Below are 20,637 nucleotides of genomic sequence, written 5' to 3' on the forward strand. Positions count from 1 at the left end.
GTAATGTATGTACACAGTGACTGCACCAGCAGAATAGTGAGTGCAGCTCTGGAGTATAATACAGGATGTAACTCAGGATCAGTAATGTAATGTATGTACAGTGACTGCACCAGCAGAATAGTGAGTGCAGCTCTGGGGTATAATACAGGAGGTAACTCAGGATAAGTAATGTAATGTATGTACACAGTGACTGCACCAGCAGAATAGTGAGTGCAGCTCTGGGGTATAATACAGGATGTAACTTAGGATCAGTAATGTAATGTATGTACACAGTGACTGCACCAGCAGAATAGTGAGTGCAGCTCTGGAGTATAATACAGGATGTAGCTCAGGATCAGTACAGGAGAAGCTGTTTATGTAGATTATTTCTGTATCCATCCTATAGAATGATTGGGGTGACATATTTGACTTTGACAAAGTTTCACCTATAACGGAGTCCATTATTCTGGAAGAAATCTTGGGGAAACAGACCTGTAATAAGATGCCGCCATTATTACGGAGCGGCAGGAGATAAGGGGCTGCATTTCAGCTAACAGACGATCATTTGCGGATAATTCCTGCATTGAACATCTGTTTCCACATTGCAGAATCCCCCAAACTATCGAACATTAAGTTATTCTGCAATTAGTTTTTCTATTCTAGGAATTCATGTGACATTTGTAAATAAAACGCAGGAGATCTTTATATGCACAAACGATTAATGCTGATAAATAAGATAATTAGCTGCTGGGTCGGTGAAAAACATTTCACTGGAGACAGATGGGGGCGGGTGAGGGGTCTGCCATCTTCGGTATGTGGGATCATGCTGGGGTTCGGTGATAGTGACGTGAGAACTATGTCGCGGTGCAGTTTATTAGATGCGGTTGAGGATTATTATACACCGGCATTACTGCGCTGCGGCCACCAGAATGGACAATATCCAGGATCACGATTCTGAGACTGTAGCAATATGTTGCAGATTAGGGAACATTGTGACAAAAATGAATGCAACATTTGAAGAAACCGCAGAAAGTTCGCTGAATTTATAGTTTTCATAGTGATATAGAAAACCCACCGGACATAACATGGGTCCAAACAATACGGACGCTCCGCAAGAAATATTCCCATTACATATCATGTACTGTCGGACTGACCGTGGAATACCCCATACAGTGGCTGCTGTTTCCCAAGAACAGCGCCACCCCGGTCTTCAGGGCGTTTGTGGTTTTGCAGCCCATTGAGCTGTACTTGCATTTGGCGACTCCAGATATCGGTACTGAACATCTATGGGACAATAAGGATTGTAAGAACTTCCACCAACCATCGAACGGCTGATAATCGGGCAACGCAGAAATGACACAAACTGAAGCGTTAACATTAGGAGGCATTTTGCGTTCATTTCATGATTTCGAATTCTGTTTTTAATCTCAATTTTTTTTTTTTTTTTTTTTTTCTTCTCCCAGGTGGTTTTCTCCACAATGAGGATACAAACCAGAGTAGAGAAGAAGATGCGACATTCATCTGCCCTGGACGCAAAACACGGAAGAAAAATGGACCTTCAGGGTCTGCAGAAAGTTGGGTTACGTCCCCGATGAGCGAAGTGCTGGTGGAAGTCCGACAGGATCTGACGCCAGAGCCTTGGTGGACTTGTGATCTCAGGCATCGGCCTCCAGCTCGCACTTCTCTCAGTTACCGACCACTTTTCCTTTTCATTTAAAGGCGCTGAAGCTTCACCCTCGACATTGATATTATGTAAAATTCCCGCTGTAAAGTCACCAAGCCGACACCGGCGACGCAGCAGCACCTGCGCGCACAGGCTGTTAGACGGGCCACGCAGCCCCCTGAGCCCCCGGGAGGCAGCTGCTGGGTAAGGAAGCAGTTGGAGGCGCTCGCTGCTCACTTCAGCTCTCCAGGGAAATTCTCCTGACTTCTGATTAACACAAGACGACAGCGCCTGGGAAACTGACAACAGGGTGGAGCTGCCAGGAGGGGAAGGGGCCTGACTGACATAACATAGGCTTAATGTACAGCTGCAGGGATTCGCTTCACTGGATAATGAAAGCTGCAGATTTATTAACGATTTTGCATTTCTATTGGTCCCAATTGTCAAGAACTTCTCATATAAACAACCGCTGGCGGACGCGGACAGATAAGTGCCCCTGTGCGCGAACAGTAGATGGGCCCTGTGCAGTCCAATAGCCCATCATAATGCACAATGACTCCTGCATTGGGGGTGATAGCGGCCCCTGGACCTCTTGAGCCCCTGTGCCCTATGTTCAAACCAAATCGATGAAAGCAGAGACTGAAAACCAGTCCACGCCTAGTCCTGCTCCCACAGTGGAGGGATGGCTACAATGTATCAGCGCCAATGAGCTTCACAGAAGGACGTCTCCTCCATCGATACATTGTAACAACACTCGGACAATTATTCTGGACATCTCTTGGATCATCTTAGGCAAAGTTCACACGTGGCGTTTTTGCAGCGCTTTTTATGCAAATTTTTAGCTGCATTTTACTGCACCAGCACAGTCTATGAGATTTAGTTTTATGGTCATCAGGATTTTTGTACTTTGCATGTTTTTTTGCACAATGGAGAAAGTCACTTTTTACAGCGTTTTTTCACGCAATGAAATGAATGGTTGGTGAAAAAGCGCTGAAAAAAAAAAAAAACACACCAAAAACGCAGGTATCAGGTTTTGCTGCTTTTTTTTGTGTGCCAAAAACGGATTCTTTAAAATGAGAAAAAGTCCTAACACTAAACTTTGCATGCACAAGAGACAAATCTAGCAAGCCAAAAACCGCAGCAAAAAAATGAAAAGAAAAACAAAAGGTAAACCATGTTTTTTTCTGCAGCTTCTTTCCTGCCAAGAAATCAGGTTTTGCGGCAGGAAAAAAAAAAACGATGAAAAAATGCCCAGTGTGAACTCACCCTCATCTGGTGCTTTATTAGAAAGAAAAGGTTATATGCACAATTTATTTTTCTAATTTTGTTGGTGGGAGAGGGATTTGGACACATGTTGATCTCTCGTGGAACCAGTGTTGTCCCCCCCAGCTTTCCCACCCTGGCATGATAAATCGGCGCTGGTGTATAGAGCTGTGGCTTCCTCACTGCTGGTGTCAGTATTCACCGCACTCGTATTGCAGTCATGAACCAGGAGGCTCAGGATGGATGGCACCATTTTTCTACTGATTTGAGGACTTTGCAAGAAACTGTTAACATAAAAGTACTAATTTTAATGTTTCCGCTGTTGACGGCGACCAAGCCACGTCTTCGCTTTCGCGCCCAGGGTCGATACAAATAAAAAAAAACACACTGTGATTGGACGACGCTGCGGATTTTCGCCGTTTTCCATAAATGTCCTCGTACTGTAAATGCAGCGACTGCAAAAACTAATTAGTGAAGTTGAAATTTCTCTAAACAAGCGTGGTTATTATTCATCCCGTCCGGCGCTACGAATGTGGGAGGACGGGATAAATGATAAATTAAGCATGAACGGCTTTAATCTGTAAACTGAACATGTTAGCGAGAGGCCTGCATTTGTAATTAGTATCTGTGGCCACAGGAGAGTGACTCTTTTATAACAGTGACAGGAAATTGATCAGTAAAAGTCGCCATGGCAACCAGCGGCCGCCCTCCTAGCTCTTCCTCTGGTGGGCTATTTTATTTCATCCATGTTTAGAAACACATTTGCAAGTGGAGCAAAGAAAACGGCTCAATAATGCAGAAACGCCGCCACGTCCAAATGTCAAGTGATGATGAGCTGCGGCACAAAACATTTTTTGTTTGTTTGTTTTTTTTACATTTTTTGTCAACAACCTTTTCATGAAGAGACACAAAAATAAAGAAAGATCCCAAATACAAATGGCGCAAAGAGTCAGCGTGAAGCCATCAAAACCCACCATAGTGGGTCATAATGACGGGTGATTTATGGCATGACGCCATGGAAACAGAATCTCCGTGCGCCTGTGGTTACTTTCAGTCTTCAGGACGATCAGTCACACAATATTAACCACTCCTTTAACTGGATCCGTTCTGCCACAACCCGGGAAAACGACATGCAACAAACATTGTTTTTACGGATCTTTAAATTCTAGTTTTAATCACAGTTAATTTCCATTTAATTATTCTTCATTATTTTGTATCTTTTTTTTTTTATATAAACACAATTTCGGATTCTTTGGCGTACAGTTTATTTTATAAATAATCATTTATGTATTAGAGTATCTTTGACCTCGTACATATCCAAGTTTACAATTATTGCTATTTTGATGAGGGAGCATTTACTTTTAAGAAAAATAGTCTCCATCCTCGTATATAATGCGGTAACAAACAACCCTATAATAAGGCGCCCAACAGTCCACAAATCCTGACACTTACACGATTAATGTGGAAGCCAAGAATTTTACCACTGCATTTATATTGAAGAATTATCCTGGCAACGCACCAGGCGATCGCGTCTTCTGAAGTCCTTTAATATTTGTACACGACTTCTCAGAGGGCAAAATATTAGATAATTAAGGAACAGAAATTCCTATACCCTGTGCGTCCTCTGCACGCAGATTGGATGATTTTTCCTACCTGGTCCAGGTGACGTGCACGTAGCTTTTATTATTTTTTCCCCTAGTCCCTAATTTTGGACTTCTTCCATGTGTCCGTTTCGTATCGGCACTTTCTCCTACCTTTTCTTCTATATGGCATTTTCCATTTTTTTGGCATCAACTAGCCAACTATCACCATAATATCCGGCTGTAATCACAGGTGTCACAGACCAAGCAGAGCTGCTAATATTCGGCAGCCTCTATACACCAGCCCACAAGGGGGAGCCACTGGGCTCCATTACTAAACTCCGGGCTTCCAATAAAGCGGAGAAGGAACCAGAGCAGCTGCTGCAAAACAAATGAGCAAACGAGGCGTCAGCATGGAACAAAGAAATGATCTAGAATCCTGAAGAAAGATAGAATGGTTGGGTATTGCAGGAGTGCGGGTAAGTACAGGGAGCAAGGGGATATAATATCTAAAGGGCGGTGCAACATTATTATATATGGGCAGGATAGAAACTCACAGGGCAGTGAGGAGGATACATTGTTACATTACCATATGTGCCATGCAGTGTTAGAATATTACATCAAGGATTTAACGTTACAGGGAGAAGCCAAGACATGGGGCAACGCTGGAGGAGCCAAAACTAGGGGTCAGGTGGGAGGAGTCACGGCGTGGGGCAACACTGGAGGAGTCAGGACTAAGTGTTAAGTGGGAAGAGTCATGGCAAAGGGCCACGTGGGAGGAGTCAAGACGTTAAGTCATGTGGGAAGAGCTAGGGGCCAGACAGCACAAGCAAAACCATGGAGATAGGAGAGAGGAGCCATGGCATGAAGAAATGCAGGAGCCAGGACTAGGGGCCAGGTGGGAGGAGCCAAAGCATAAGGTCAGGCATTAGGAACCAAGGCATTAAGTAATGTGGGAGGAGCTAGGGGTCAGGCAGAATGAGCCGGGACTAAGGGCCAGGTGGGAAAACGCAAGGCCTGGGGCAACATGCGAGGAGCCAGGTGGGAGGACCCATGGCCTGGGGCAACGCTGGAGGAGCCAGGACTAAAAGTCAGGTGAGAGGAGTCAAGGCTTTAAAGTCATGTGGGAGGAGCTAGGGGCCAGGTATGAGTCAGCGCATAAGGTCAAGAGGGAGGAGACAAGGTATGCAGCCTTGTGGGAGGAGATAGGGGATGGGCAGAGAAAGCCAATGCATAGGACCATGTGGATGAAGCTAGGACTAGGGGGCAGGCAGGGGGGACAAGTGTGAGGAGCCAAGACACGGAGTCATGTGGGGGGAGCTAATACCAGGAGCCATGTGGGCAGAACCAAGGAATGGGGCCATTTGGGAGGAGCTAGGGGCCAGATACTTAGAGCAAAAGCATGGGGCCAGGTTGGAGAGGTCAAGGCTACAGGCCAGGTGGGCGGGACCAAGACTAAGGGTCAAACAGCAGGCTAGGAGCCAGGAGTTATGTGGAAGGGGGCCAAGTGGGGGGAGCCATCGCTTGAGGCTAGGTGGGGGAGCAAAGGTTATAGGACAGACAGGAGGAGAGATCGTGTATATTTCTTATTACCGCCACAAAATTCCACCCAAAATAACAGAAGATACTAAAAGTTACACTTTGCATATAGCTGATAATACACAAGTGACGGGAGGAGCAATAGGACCCCCTGAAAATTTGGGTCAGAATGGTATCTCAGGGTCACAAGGGAGATCTGGTCCCTTTAATGGCTGATTACATGCACCGTGCAGAATGGCGCATTATTATGCCAGCCGAGGCCCCAGGATCTTCGTATTCACAGGATTATGGTAATTAAGCCGCCTTCACTTAGGGTGATGTGACACTTGCTTGACTATAATGTCACTCCACTTAATGTCTGTGTAAACAATATTATCTTCATCACTCTGCATTACATTTCCAACCGAGAGCAGAATTACAAGGTCAAAGTGGACATGGATGTAGGTAATTCTGAGGAGTCGCCATGTAAATACGAAGCGAGACCCAAACGCATCGTATGGAGACTGCTGGGGCCGATACAAGAGATGCAGAGACTATAAAGACGGGCGACAGGAGGCCGGAGAGGGGAAAACCAAATCTCACAAATCCTACAATGCAAAAAAACTAACAAAAAGTATCAAAGTATGAGACTGGCGAACACAAAACCCAATATATCACTAGGAATACAAAGACTTCCCAATACAGACACGTAACGCCGCTCCGGCCGACATCATCAGCATGGCTGGATGGCTCCTCAAAAAATAACAGCGGAAAGATGAAAGTGGACAAAACATTTCACACGGTCACTTCCTCCAAAAAGTTACACAATGTCAATTATTTCTAATATTTCCATTTCCCCAGAAGAAAAAGCCCCAGAAAAGGCGAGAGATAATATTAATACAGGAAAACTCAAGATACACCCTGACCCAGCTCTGTGTCTTCTGTGATGTCACAATTGTGGAAACGTCGGTATATTTGCTCCATTACGGTTTTCTTTATTCCTTTACCTAATTCTGCCCCATTCAAGTGATCCCCAGACCGTCCCCGTCTACGAGAAAAGTGATCACAAAGAGCACACTGCACAATGTGAAAAGAGAAACTCTGTGATTCATGTTCTACCAGACCAAAGATGAGATTTATGAAAGCGCCGTCACCTCCCATCAATACAGGTAATGTACTGCAGAGCTGAATTCACAATTCTGCTGGTAGCTACTGAACATGGTGAGCAGGATTGTGGTCAAACATCACCTTAATTGCTGAGCTTTTATTTTGCAACAGACTGTTTTACCTTCATCAAATCACTGCGCACAGCCTGATAATACTGCACAGAATGCAAGGAACCATAGCAAGCTGTGAGCAGGAAAAGATCAGCTCCAAATCCTACAGATAGGTGAGCGCAGCTCTGGAGTATAATACAGGATGTAACTCAGGATCAGTAATGTAATGTTTGTACACAGTGACTGCACCAGCAGAATAGTGAGTGCAGCTCTGGAGTATAATACAGGAGGTAACTCAGGATCAGTAATGTAATGTATGTACACAGTGACTGCACCAGCAGAATAGTGAGTGCAGCTCTGGAGTATAATACAGGATGTAACTCAGGATCAGTAATGTAATGTATGTACACAGTGATTGCACCAGCAGAATAGTGAGTGCAGCTCTGGAGTATAATACAGGATGTAACTCAGGATCAGTAATGTAATGTATGTACACAGCGACTCCACCAGCAGAATAGTGAGTGCAGCTCTGGAGTATAATACAGGATGTAACTCAGGATCAGTAATGTAATGTTTGTACACAGTGACTGCACCAGCAGAATAGTGAGTGCAGCTCTGGAGTATAATACAGGAGGTAACTCAGGATCAGTAATGTAATGTATGTACACAATGACTGCACCAGCAGAATAGTGAGTGCAGCTCTGGAGTATAATACAGGATGTAACTCAGGATTAGTAATATAATGTATGTACACAGTGACTGCACCAGCAGAATAGTGAGTGCAGCTCTGGGGTATAATACAGGATAGAACTCAGGATCAGTAATGTAATGTATGTACACAGTGACTGCACCAGCAGAATAGTAAGTGCAGCTCTGGGGCATGATGCAGGATATAACTCAGGATCAGTAATGTAATGTATGTACACAGTGACTGCACCAGCAGAATAGTGAGTGCAGCTCTGGAGTATAATACAGGAGGTAACTCAGGATCAGTACTGTAATGTATGTACACAGTGACTGCACCAGCAGAATAGTGAGTGCTGCTCTGGAGTATAATACAGGATGTAACTCGGGATCAGTAATGTAATGTATGTACACAGTGACTGCACCAGCAGAATAGTGAGCGCAGCTCTGGAGTATAATACAGGACGTAACTCAGGATCAGTAATGTAATGTTTGTACACAGTGACTGCACCAGCAGAATAGTGAGTGCTGCTCTGGAGTATAATACAGGATGTAACTCAGGATCAGTAATGTATGTACACAGTGACTGCACCAGCAGAATAGTGAGTGCAGCTCTGGAGTATAATACAGGATGTAACTCGGGATCAGTACAGGATCAGCAATGATATATCCAGTAATATGCATCTTCATCTCTACAACTGTTAGTTAATTAGTTTCAGTGAAAAAAATTGTCATCACTCATTTCTATCTTCATCACTGGAGGCCGCTCCACCTGCAGCTTGTGATTGTGTCTATACAGTGATTATTGTGTTAGATGGGAGGTTGTGCTGTAACTTATACATGACAGATACAACATACACTATACTAATCTCATGCAGCTCTGGGGTCAGACACTTCGTGTAATTATCCCAGTATTTTTATAGCCACGGATTAAATGTATGTGACTCAGTGACAGCGATCGTCACCTCCACGACACAAGAGCAGAAGGAGCCGAATGTACGGACAGAAGTAGAGGAAACGCGAACATGAATTACGCAGATGAGATGAAGGAGGTTAAAAGTGAGACATATGATGGGAACAATCTCCGCCATGTATCATTAGTCCGGAAGCTTCTCCGGTCGCTGTGTAACATTGTTGCTTTAGCGCAGGTCACAATATGTAAAATGACAAAACAAGGACACGGCGCACTCACAGTAATGGTGATCACACACACGTCAGTTCCACAGAAGACAGAAAATATTACCAGGTAAGGGACACATTGGGCGGCCGTAGCTTTGTGTGCGTCCTCTGTTCCATTCCAGGAGCCGGTTAAGCGCTGTGTGTTTTCCTTCGAGAGGTGGTTTACAGCCGGCGGCTTCATGGTCTTCTTCAATACAAACACACAGCTGGATTAAGGCTGATGAAACGGGTATTTGGATGTCAAAAGGGCTGCAATCGAGAAAGGATTATGTGCTTATGGGCGAGGGCCGCGCTCCCCGAGAGCTGTGGGGTCCTGGAAGCCGACTCACACGGACCCTCCATAAGAAACAGCAAAAAGCAAAGCAGGTTTGTTTGATCTGTATTAAGGCATTTTAGCCAAATAAACGCAATGGCTTATTCTCTGCTCATCTTTCCGCTAAATAATGAACATATTTTATCATCAGAGAATCTGGAAAGAAAGTATGGGAAAAAATCACTAGGAATCTCACCCCAAACAAGGAACGGAGCAAGAGGAACTATAAGAAAACAGGAGACAAACGGCCACAACTTGTCCTAACATAACCCAGGAATACACGTGCTCAACTCAGAACATCACATTATAGTGGTTATATTATTGTACATAGGGGCAGTATTATAGTAGTTATATTCTTGTACATAGGGGCAGTATTATAGTAGTTATATTCTTGTACATAGGGGGCAGTATTATAGTAGTTATATTCTTGTACATAGGGGCAGTATTATAGTAGTTATATTCTTGTACATAGGGGCAGTATTATAGTAGTTATATTTTTGTACATAGGGGCAGCATTATAGTAGTTATATTTTTGTATATAGGGGCAGTTTTATAGTAGTTATATTTTTGTATATAGGGGCAGTATTATAGTAGTTATATTTTTGTATATAGGGGCAGTATTATAGTAGTTATATTCTTGTACATAGGAGCAGTATTACAGTAGTTATATTCTTGTACATAGGGGCAGTAGTATAGTAGTTATATTCTTGTACATAGGAGCAGTATTATAGTAGTTATATTCTTGTATATAGGAGAAGTATTATAGTAGTTATATTCTTGTACATAGGGGCAGTATTATAGTAGTTATATTCTTGTACATAGGAGCAGTATTATAGTAGTTATATTCTTGTACATAGGAGCAGTATTATACTAGTTATATTCTTGTATATAGGGGCAGTATTACAGTAGTTATATTCTTGTACATAGGGGCAGTACTATAGTAGTTATATTCTTGTACATAGGGGCAGTATTATAGTAGTTATATTCTTGTATATAGGGGCAGTATTATAGTAGTTATATTCTTGTACATAGGGGCAGTATTATAGTAGTTATATTCTTGTATATAGGGGCAGTATTATAGTAGTTATATTCTTGTACATAGGGGCAGTATTACAGTAGTTATATTCTTGTATATAGGGGCAGTATTATAGTAGTTATATTCTTGTACATAGGGGCAGTATTATAGTAGTTATATTCTTGTATATAGGGGCAGTATTATAGTAGTTATATTCTTGTACATAGGGGGCAGTATTATAGTAGTTATATTCTTGTATATAGGGGCAGTATTATAGTAGTTATATTCTTGTACATAGGAGCAGTATTATAGTTGTTATATTCTTGTACATAGAGAGTATTATAGTAGTTATATACTTGTACATAGGGGCAGTATTATAGTACTTATATTCTTGCACATAGGAGCAGTATTATAGTAGTTATATTCTTGTGCATTGGGAGCAGTATTATAGTAGTTATATTCTTGTACATAGGGGCAGTATTATAGTAGTTATATTCTTGTACATAGGAGCAGTATTATAGTAGTTATATTCTTGTACATAGGAGCAGTATTACAGTAGTTATATTCTTGTACATAGGGGCAGTATTATAGTAGTTATATTCCTGTACATAGGGGCAGTATTATAGTAGTTATATTCTTGTACATAGGGGCAGTATTACAGTAGTTATATTCTTGTATATAGGGGCAGTATTATAGTAGTTATATTCTTGTACATAGGGGCAGCATTACAGTAGTCATTATTGTACATGGTAAATCATGGTGATGCATTATTTAGCAGGAGTCAAATCTGAGAATAGAAAAAGGTTTGTGTTTTTCCTGATTGGAGGGGAGGATTTCTGATCTATAACTTGGTATTATTTATATGGAGAATTTCTGCATGGTGCGATTAGAATATTATTGCATCCAGAACAATATCTTCATCTTGCAGATACAGACATTAGGAGGCTTTGCGATGGCTGTTGCTGGACTTGTAGCAGTGACAGGAGATGTGATGCGGGTGATTTATGGCCGCGGTATTGTGTGATGTCACAGCACTGGTGAGATGACAGCTGGGGGCGTCACGCTTCATTACTCCGCGCTCCAGTTAATTCCTTTTGTTGAGAGTCCATAAGTGAATGGTGTCAGTGAGTGCGGGGGTGGGGGGGAAGACGTCTTGTGAAGGTGCAGGGGAATATTTAGGATTCAAGCACCGTTATAAAAACCTGTTGCACCATGAACTTGACTGCACATGAATTCCGCTCAAGAGACATAACAGCAAAAGAAAAAGAAAAAAAATTATATATATATATATATTTTTTTTTTATTTTTATTTTTTTAAAGAGAATCCGGCACCTGCCATATTTTACTTAGTGTAAATGCTGCTGTTCCCCTGAATCCGACATTTTTCTTTTGTTATGTGCGGCTCTTGTTCCAGAGATACGGCCCCCTGGAAATCTCGTCATCAATCTGACTTAAGTAAAGCTGAGGGCCACACCCACTTGGCTAACAATACTAGTTTAATTCTAATGGAAGAGCACCATATTTCATTGACAGAGGCGCAAGGAAAAAAGAAAATTAACATTATGCCAAATGACGGTCAGCATTTTTCATCAGTATTTCTTTGCCAAAAACCAAGAGAATCTCCAGAACACAGAACAGGCGGCAGCTCCTGGATTCACCGTATAAAAACTGATGCCGAAATCCGGACGTGTGAACGAGTCCGCAGAGGAAGGAGAACAGCGAAATTAACATCAGCGGAAAAATGACATCTTCAGAAATGGAGAGAGCTGGAACAATATTCCGTACATTGTTTCCATTCTTAGGATCTCCTTGTTGCCAGTGATTGGAAACTGTACACAATTAACCGCTTGAGAGCTGAAGGTTTGTCACAATTGTATCCAGTCTGCACAATCCCGGTATTCGCTTTCTGCCTCGTTTTTACTCCTCATCACTGAATTCACCAAAATAAGAAAAGTAACAGTTTAAACGTAAATGTCCGTCTGACTCCGATGTTCCATCTGTGTGAGCTGTGAGCGTTATATTGTCACCCAGCTTTCCCAGACACAGAAAAACAGTATCTGAATGTGAAGGATTTTTATTTCCCGGATTTTGGAGATTTCAGGGGTTAAAGCTCAGGGGGCGCAGTCGGCTCTGCCATTACGGGATACAATATCCCCCCAGCGATGGCGACTTGTGCCGTCCATTTCTCACACACATCAGTGATAATTGAAACCTTCCCTGGTTCCATCCATCTTCGCGTTTTCAGAGGTTCGTTTACCTTCGGCCGCCCCGACGCCATCACCTCGCTCCGCAATATCTCCGGGTATTGTCTCTTTTATTGTTATTTAATTACAGTCTTGTCATCTCCCGACCTAATCTCTTTACTGGCGGAGAAATGTGGCCGACCGGATTACCGGAGTAATGGCTCCATGTTTATCTTCTGCGAAAACCTAATACGATCGCAAGCACAAAAGGTGGAAAGTGACATTGTATCTGATAATCGAGGAGAACGGCGACAAACACAGATGTACGGCAGCCCAGGCTCAGCTACATCACAAAGAGTCATCTGCGGTGTTACATGGGACTGCAGGTGACATCTACCACATTATCTGTACTCAGCGATATCACTGTGTTATCTGTGGTGTTACATGGGACTGCAGGTGACTACTACATTATCTGTACTCAGCGAGATATCACTGTGTTATCTGTGGTGTTACATGGGACTGCAGGTGACATCTTCTACATTATCTGTACTCAGAGAATTATCACTGTTATCTATGGTGTTACATAGGACTGCAGGTGACATCTACTCCATCTGTATTCAGAGAGTTATCACTGTGTTATCTGTGGTGTTACATAGGACTGCAGGGGACATCTACTACATTATCTGTACACGAAGGTATCACTTTGTTATCTGTGGTTACATAGGACTGCAGGTAATCACTATTATTGTATCTGTATCTGTTTTCATCCGCTGTCATGTTCCTTCTTCCCCGACTTCGGCCTCCATTTCTAATCGAGCCCCAGACAGTCTTTTCCTTTTCTCATCCGTTTTGTGGATCACCCTCGACCATTAGAGCTATGTGAATCACGGAGGACGGGCCGAGGAGACGACGGGCCGAGCAGACGACGGGACGAGCAGACGACGGGACGAGCAGACCACGGGCCGAGGAGACGACGGGCCGAGCAGACGACGGGCCGAGGAGACGACGGGACGAGCAGACGACGGGACGAGCAGACGACGGGACGAGCAGACGACAGACCGAGCAGACGACGGACCGAGCAGACGACGGACCGAGCAGACGACGGGCCGAGGAGACGACGGGCCGAGGAGACGACGGGCCGAGGAGACGACGGTTCTTTTACTTCCGTGTCCAGCCGATCTTCATGCTCTTGTCACTGATCCGTTGCGGAGAGTCCATGGATAAAGCGCAGCACAGAGTCACCACGGATTCATGTGAAATAAGGATGAGAAATTCCTGGAACCATCTAGGATGAGGAAAAAATGGCTCCATTTCCCTCAGAAGTGAATACACAGGTGTGAAGGTGACATAAGTACATGGACACGGGAAGGTGGACGACTTCCCAACATGTGACATTCTGCATTCTGGGGATAACCCTTTATAAGCCCTCGATCAATGGTCGTCTCCGCCATCACTGACTGGACTTAATAAGTTCTGTTACTTTGTGGCAGAGAAAGTGAAATATCAGATGGCTCGAAAGGAGGGCGACGGGCAACTCCAGGACAGATCGGATGCTACAGAGTCGCTCCAGCAGGACCCCCATATATAATCCCCCATGTAATGGAGGTGAAGACTGCCAGGGTGGACGCCGATAGTAAAGGACGTCTCCATTTCCTCTAAAGTCACTGAGAGAAATAATACAAACCGAATGATATGGACAAACTACCTATCCATGTGTACGAGGACAGGACGGCCGGCAGACCGCCATTTCACAGTTCATCTCATTGACATGAAGCCTGTCCATCAGCGCCAGCAGCCCAGGACCCCACTCCACTGGTGTCATCTCCTTTTCACTTGTGTCCGTCTTTGCACATGGCCCCCATTGATGCCGTAAAGACTTGTCCCCCAGAAGCAGAGCCCCCATTAATGTCACTTCCTAAAAATATGGACAGCACAGATGGACGGTGCGCCGCGGCGAGAGGCTGACCTGCGATCAGTACTTTCTCATGGACAAGATGGCAGCGCTGAACTTTGCCCGTTCCCGCAGAGATTATCTCCACTTCACCAGATACATTTATTTTCGCTGGGTCTCGCGGAGGAATCAGCGGGGACGCAGCTCGCAGCTGCACGGAACCAGATCTTGTTTATAAGGAGAGAAATATGAAAGATGGGAACACGCTCTAAACAAACAAACACCAAAAATCTCCGATCCACAAAAGCAAACAGGCAGGACGGCTTTCATCTCGCTGAGCAAACACTCGCAGGTTCCCCAGCAGCGCTGCTGAGCGCCGCGACAACTCCAACAAGAAGAACAAAAAGTTACTGACGAAGAGCAAACTTCTTGTGTGGTGAGCCGCTGGCCGCCTCGGGCCCGGTGAGCCGCTGGCCACCTCGGGTCCGGTGAGCCGCTGGCCGCCTCGGGCCCGGTGAGCCGCTGGCCGCCTCGGGTCCGGTGAGCCGCTGGCCACCTCGGGTCCGGTGAGCCGCTGGCCGCCTCGGGCCCGGTGAGCCGCTGGCCGCCTCGGGTCCGGTGAGCCGCTGGCCGCCTCGGGCCCGGTGAACCGCTGGCCGCCTCGGGTCCCGTGAGCCGCTGGCCGCCTCGGGTCCGGTGAGCCGCTGGCCGCCTCGGGTCCGGTGAGCCGCTGCTTCTCGGTACCAGCCGTGGACTTCTGCATCATTTTTAACACGTGCCTTTTTATTGCAGGTTTAGGGGACTGGACACACAATGGCTTCGTCGCGGGGACGTGCGTTTTGACATTGTTATTTTTTTGCTTCCAGCTTTATTTGGGAAATGGGACATCCTAACGACATCAGGAGGTCGAATTAGAAGAAGCTTTCTGCCTGCGAAACGCGTCGCATCCTTACATGCAGCGTGTAAAGAAGAGGTCTCCGACCAGGTGGCTGTACAACTACAACTCCCAGCATGCTGCGGCTCTCAGGGGACGTTCTGACCTGTGCTTTCACATCAGCCCTAGAGACAAAAGCTTATAGATTGCGGCTATAAAAGCTGCTCTAACATGGTCATGTAAGCACCAGAACTGCGGGACAAATAAGCAAAGAAATGATAATATGTTCCAGCCATGGAGGAATAATAACGCTGAAATGTAAAGTTCTGCAACAGCATAAAGCGTCTTACCGTCACCATCTCACAGGGAACAACTAAATTTCTAGGATTTGCATGAAATACATTGTATCCTCCGATCTTTTAGATACACAGCCTAGTGCAGACATAAGAGACTCCGCCTCAGAGGGGTCTGTGGGAAGATTTTTGTTTCGGGCTCACAGTCCCCTCTACAGGTTTGGATGGGGCTGGGGTCCGGGATCTGTCCGGCCGCTCATATTCTACCCCCTCTATGGCCCTTGTGCACAGGGCGCAGCCATGGGGGACACATAAGGATCTTCTCCCCAAACTGTTCCCACAAAGCTGAAGCTACAATTGTCTACAATGTCATTAAGATTTTCCATCACTGGAGCCGAGGTCACCCCCCCAATAAACCCATAGCATTATTCCCCTCCACCATCTGTACAGGGGCACAATGCAGTCTAGGGATAACATCCTCCTGAAATCACCAAATCCAGACACGGATAAAGAAGTGCGATCTGTCACTGCACAGAACACACACAGTCACCTACAGTGGTGGCCGCCTTACACTACTGCATCCGACACTCGGCATTGTGCTTGGTGATGTACGGCTGCATGCAGCTGCTCGACATGAAGCTCCCAGCAGGGGGCGCAGATTCAGGGCTCTCATTACAGGAGTGCAGTGATATCAGAGAGCGCTTTACCATCGACTGCTCGGTCACATTAGTAATTGCAAATGTTGAGGGGTGGGGGGCAGTGGTTATACAGTGGGGGTGAGAGGCCGTAGGTTATATATGGGAGGTGGGGTGGGTGGGGAGACGGAAGTTTTACAAGGGGGTGAGGAGTCAGAGGTTATAGTCTGGGGTAAGAAGAGGGAGACACCTCACTTCTCTGATTAAGACTCGTGTAACAATGTTTTTCTCCCTACAGGGAGCATCTCCGCAGCATTACAGTAAGGATCCTCGCCTGTGACGCCGTCTGGTTCTCGCTCAAATGGGCGGCGTTCCTGACCTCTGAAAAATGGCTCGATAAATCAGCGTTTCATCACGTGGCATGACATATTACTAATTGAACAGGGTCATAATTCCTGTAATCTGACTGCGCAGCGCCATTGGCCCATTGTTTCCCGATCAGCAGATGACAATGCTTACAATATCGATACAAAAAAGAACAGTTTATTTATCACCTTGTCAAGAAACGTGGCCGGACGAGACAATGTCACACTTTCTGGAAAATGATGGGACTCAGTTAATACATCACAGATTTATCTCATCACCAATAGTCACTGATCTCCCAAATTGCTAGAGGTAACCCTCTGCTCTGTTCATCCAGGGCCTCCTGTTCCATGTATGAAAAACAATATGTCTGCCACTCTACATAATACATACAAACACGAGCGGACATGGATCTACAGGGACATTTTATCTCAAAGGAGATCTAACATACTGTTCATTTCATTAATGTGTGATACTGACTGCTGAGCCGTGTATCTAATCCTATCAATGTGATACTGTCTGCTGAGCCGTGTATCTAATCCTCTCCTGTGTGATACTGACTGCTCAGCCCTGTATCTAATCCTCTCCTGTGTGATACTGTCTGCTGAGCCGTGTATCTAATCCTCTCCTGTGTGATACTGACTGCAGAGCTGTGTATCTAATCCTCTCCTGTGTGATACTGACTGCTGAGCTGTGTATCTAATCATCTCCTGTGTGATACTGTCTGCTGAGCTGTGTATCTAATCCTATCAATGTGATACTGTCTGCTGAGCTGTGTATCTAATCCTATCCTGTGTGATACTGACTGCTGAGCTGTGTATCTAATCCTCTCCTGTGTGATACTGACTGCTGAACCGTGTATCTAATCCAATCCTGTGTGATACTGACTGCTGAGCTGTGTATCTAATCCTCTCCTGTGTGATACTGACTGCTGAGCTGTGCATCTAATCCTCTCCTGTGTGATACTGACTGCTGAGCCGTGTATCTAATCCTCTCCTGTGTGATACTGTCTGCTGAGCCGTGTATCTAATCATCTCCTGTGTGATACTGTCTGCTGAGCTGTGTATCTAATCCCATCCTGTGTGATACTGTCTGCTGAGCCGTGTATCTAATCATCTCCTGTGTGATACTGTCTGCTGAGCCGTGTATCTAATCCCATCCTGTGTGATACTGTCTGCTGAGCCGTGTATCTAATCATCTCCTGTGTGATACTGTCTGCTGAGCTGTGTATCTAATCCCATCCTGTGTGATACTGTCTGCTGAGCCGTGTATCTAATCCTCTCCTGTGTGATACTGACTGCAGAGCTGTGTATCTAATCATCTCCTGTGTGATACTGTCTGCTGAGCTGTGTATCTAATCCCATCCTTTGTGATACTGTCTGCTGAGCTGTGTATCTAATCCCATCCTGTGTGATACTGACTGCTGAGCCGTGTATCTAATCCTCTCCTGTGTGATACTGACTGCTGAACCGTGTATCTAATCCAATCCTGTGTGATACTGACTGCTGAGCTGTGTATCTAATCCTCTCCTGTGTGATACTGACTGCTGAGCCGTGTATCTAATCCTATCCTGTGTGATACTGACTGCTGAGCCGTGTATCTAATCCTCTCCTGTGTGATACTGACTGCTGAGCCGTGTATCTAATCCTCTCCTGTGTGATACTGTCTGCTGAGCCGTGTATCTAATCCTCTCCTGTGTGATACTGTCTGCTGAGCCGTGTATCTAATCATCTCCTGTGTGATACTGTCTGCTGAGCTGTGTATCTAATCCCATCCTGTGTGATACTGACTGCTGAGCTGTGTATCTAATCCCCTCCTGTGTGATACTGACTGCTGAGCTGTGTATCTAATCCTCTCCTGTGTGATACTGACTGCTGAGCTGTGTATCTAATCCTCTCCTGTGTGATACTGACTGCTGAGCCGTGTATCTAATCCTCTCCTGTGTGATACTGACTGCTGAGCCGTGTATCTAATCCTCTCCTGTGTGATACTGACTGCTGAGCTGTGTATCTAATCCTCTCCTGTGTGATACTGACTGCTGAGCTGTGTACCTAATCCCATCCTGTGTGATACTGTCTGCTGAGCCGTGTATCTAATCCTATCAATGTGATACTGACTGCTGAGTTGTGTCTAATACACAATTTAGATAATATTCTCAAACGTTTTATTATACCATCATGAGTGATACAATCGTCTGAGCGTCCACATGTGATACGTGAAAACGTTATATTATAATAAAAACTGTAGGTAATAAAGTGTGTGCTCCTCAAACCTTTCTAGAAATGATCCCAGAGGCTGAAGAGGAACAATGAAGGGACGATGCTGGGTGACAGCTCAGACACCGCGTGGCACAGTAATGGCGGCAGGCGGCAAGGGGTTAAAACAAGAAGATTCCGAACATCCCAGATCCTGGAGGATAAAAGTCTTCAATGGGCTCAGTGGGAAATGGAAATAACCTCCCGGGGGCAAAGTATTCCACGTCTCCCTCTCCGGGCTGCAAACATTAAAATGCTCAGTATATTTAACAACATGTAAAGTTTCAAATTTCTTAATAAATGTAAAGAAAAAGAATAGTTTCCTCTAATGTATCATTTTACTGGCTGCTTTCCAGAAGGAGTTAACCTGAAGCTGCGTCTGCACGAGGAGGCAGGAGACAAATGTCACTTTCTCAGCTGCATCGCCAGCATTTTTTGTTTATTTGGAAAGGGACGATAAGTCTTTAATTATTAAAAGAATTGCATTTAGCAGATGGTCAAAGAAAAGTACTTTAAAAAAAAAAAAAAGTTGCCCAGAGGGTTATATAAACGAACAAGAGAGAGAAAAAGCCGCCAGCTGGTGCGTGAAATCAATAATGGGAAAATGAGTTCTACTGTATCTTCGTTTTCATTGTCTGGACAGTGAGGACGGGAGAAAGGGGGCAGATAATCAACTCGTGAACTCCGCAGAGCGGCTGAAAGGAATTACGTGCCTTTAATTACAGAACAGGATAACAACTGGTCGCCATGAGGCCGCAACGCAGCAGATTTATACAGGGAGACGCGAGAAGCAGACCGGAGCACTTGTGAAGTGCTCCACCTGCCCGACACGGACGAGGCCAGAAGAAGCTGACGTAAACATGACATTATTATTATTATTATTTATTTATATAGCACCATTGATTCCATGGTGCTGTATACAATTATATAGGGCACAATATCAATCCCTGCCAAAAGAAATTGCAACAAGAAGGGTAAATCATAGAGTTACTTAGTTGCTGCATGTCATAACACTTCACAATCGATAGTTACATGACTGCGCAACTCCAGCAAAAGTCTGTAAGGCGACACTTGTATCTATGGTTCATAGTATGACAAGTCCTTAGGGACTGTATAGAGCAGTCCGATCAGAGGACGTGCACATGGGAGCTGCAACATCAGATACCGTCCTGCAACTGTAAGAATAGGACGGAACTCCGATACCAGCAATGTAACCCCGCAGATGATGCAGCTAATAAAGACTCCGGCATCTAAGCAGTTAGGCAAAAGTTGGGGTCAGACAAGGGGTGCTCTCCACCACCGCCACACCCCGAGCATTACACAAAAGGCGGGTACAGATGGGCAGTGATGGCAGTCGTGGAACTGACTACTTTAGGAGCAGCCGAAAAAAAAGATTTACCGTAATATTTATTATTTAAATTTTCAAAAATAAATACAAACAGTTGATTTTGCTCCACTTGTCATTTTCTTAGCTAATATAACATCACATTATTTATCCGGCAACAACAAGGGTAAATAAATAAGAATACCCTGATAACTTTGTGACCCCCAAATAAATGGGATCCAAAAGTTTCACGGGTGCAAAAATGGAAACATTAAAAAAAAACTAAACGTTCATCATGAAAACAAACAAAATTGGCTCAGAATAAGGCAATGGAAACCAAGGGGAAGGGTTTCATTTTGAAAATATATAAAAAAAAAAAATAAACAAAAGAAAAAAACAAATGGTGGA

General features: G+C 44.7%; 1 protein-coding gene and 1 long non-coding RNA gene across 4 annotated transcripts in view; one reads left to right on the forward strand and one right to left on the reverse strand.

Annotated features, from left to right (window-relative positions):
• Positions 1-20,637, reverse strand: part of DACH2 (dachshund family transcription factor 2) — a 446,534-nt gene that overhangs the window by 342,224 nt on the left and 83,673 nt on the right. The window lies entirely within an intron of this gene.
• LOC138661429 (uncharacterized) lies at positions 4,881-19,175 on the forward strand. Its single transcript, XR_011317931.1, has 3 exons — positions 4,881-4,964; positions 16,586-16,962; positions 18,931-19,175. It is a non-coding gene; the product is annotated as an uncharacterized lncRNA (long non-coding RNA).

The sequence above is a fragment of the Ranitomeya imitator genome, chromosome 2 (assembly GCF_032444005.1).
Source record: "Ranitomeya imitator isolate aRanImi1 chromosome 2, aRanImi1.pri, whole genome shotgun sequence".
Classification (NCBI taxonomy): domain Eukaryota; kingdom Metazoa; phylum Chordata; class Amphibia; order Anura; family Dendrobatidae; genus Ranitomeya; species Ranitomeya imitator.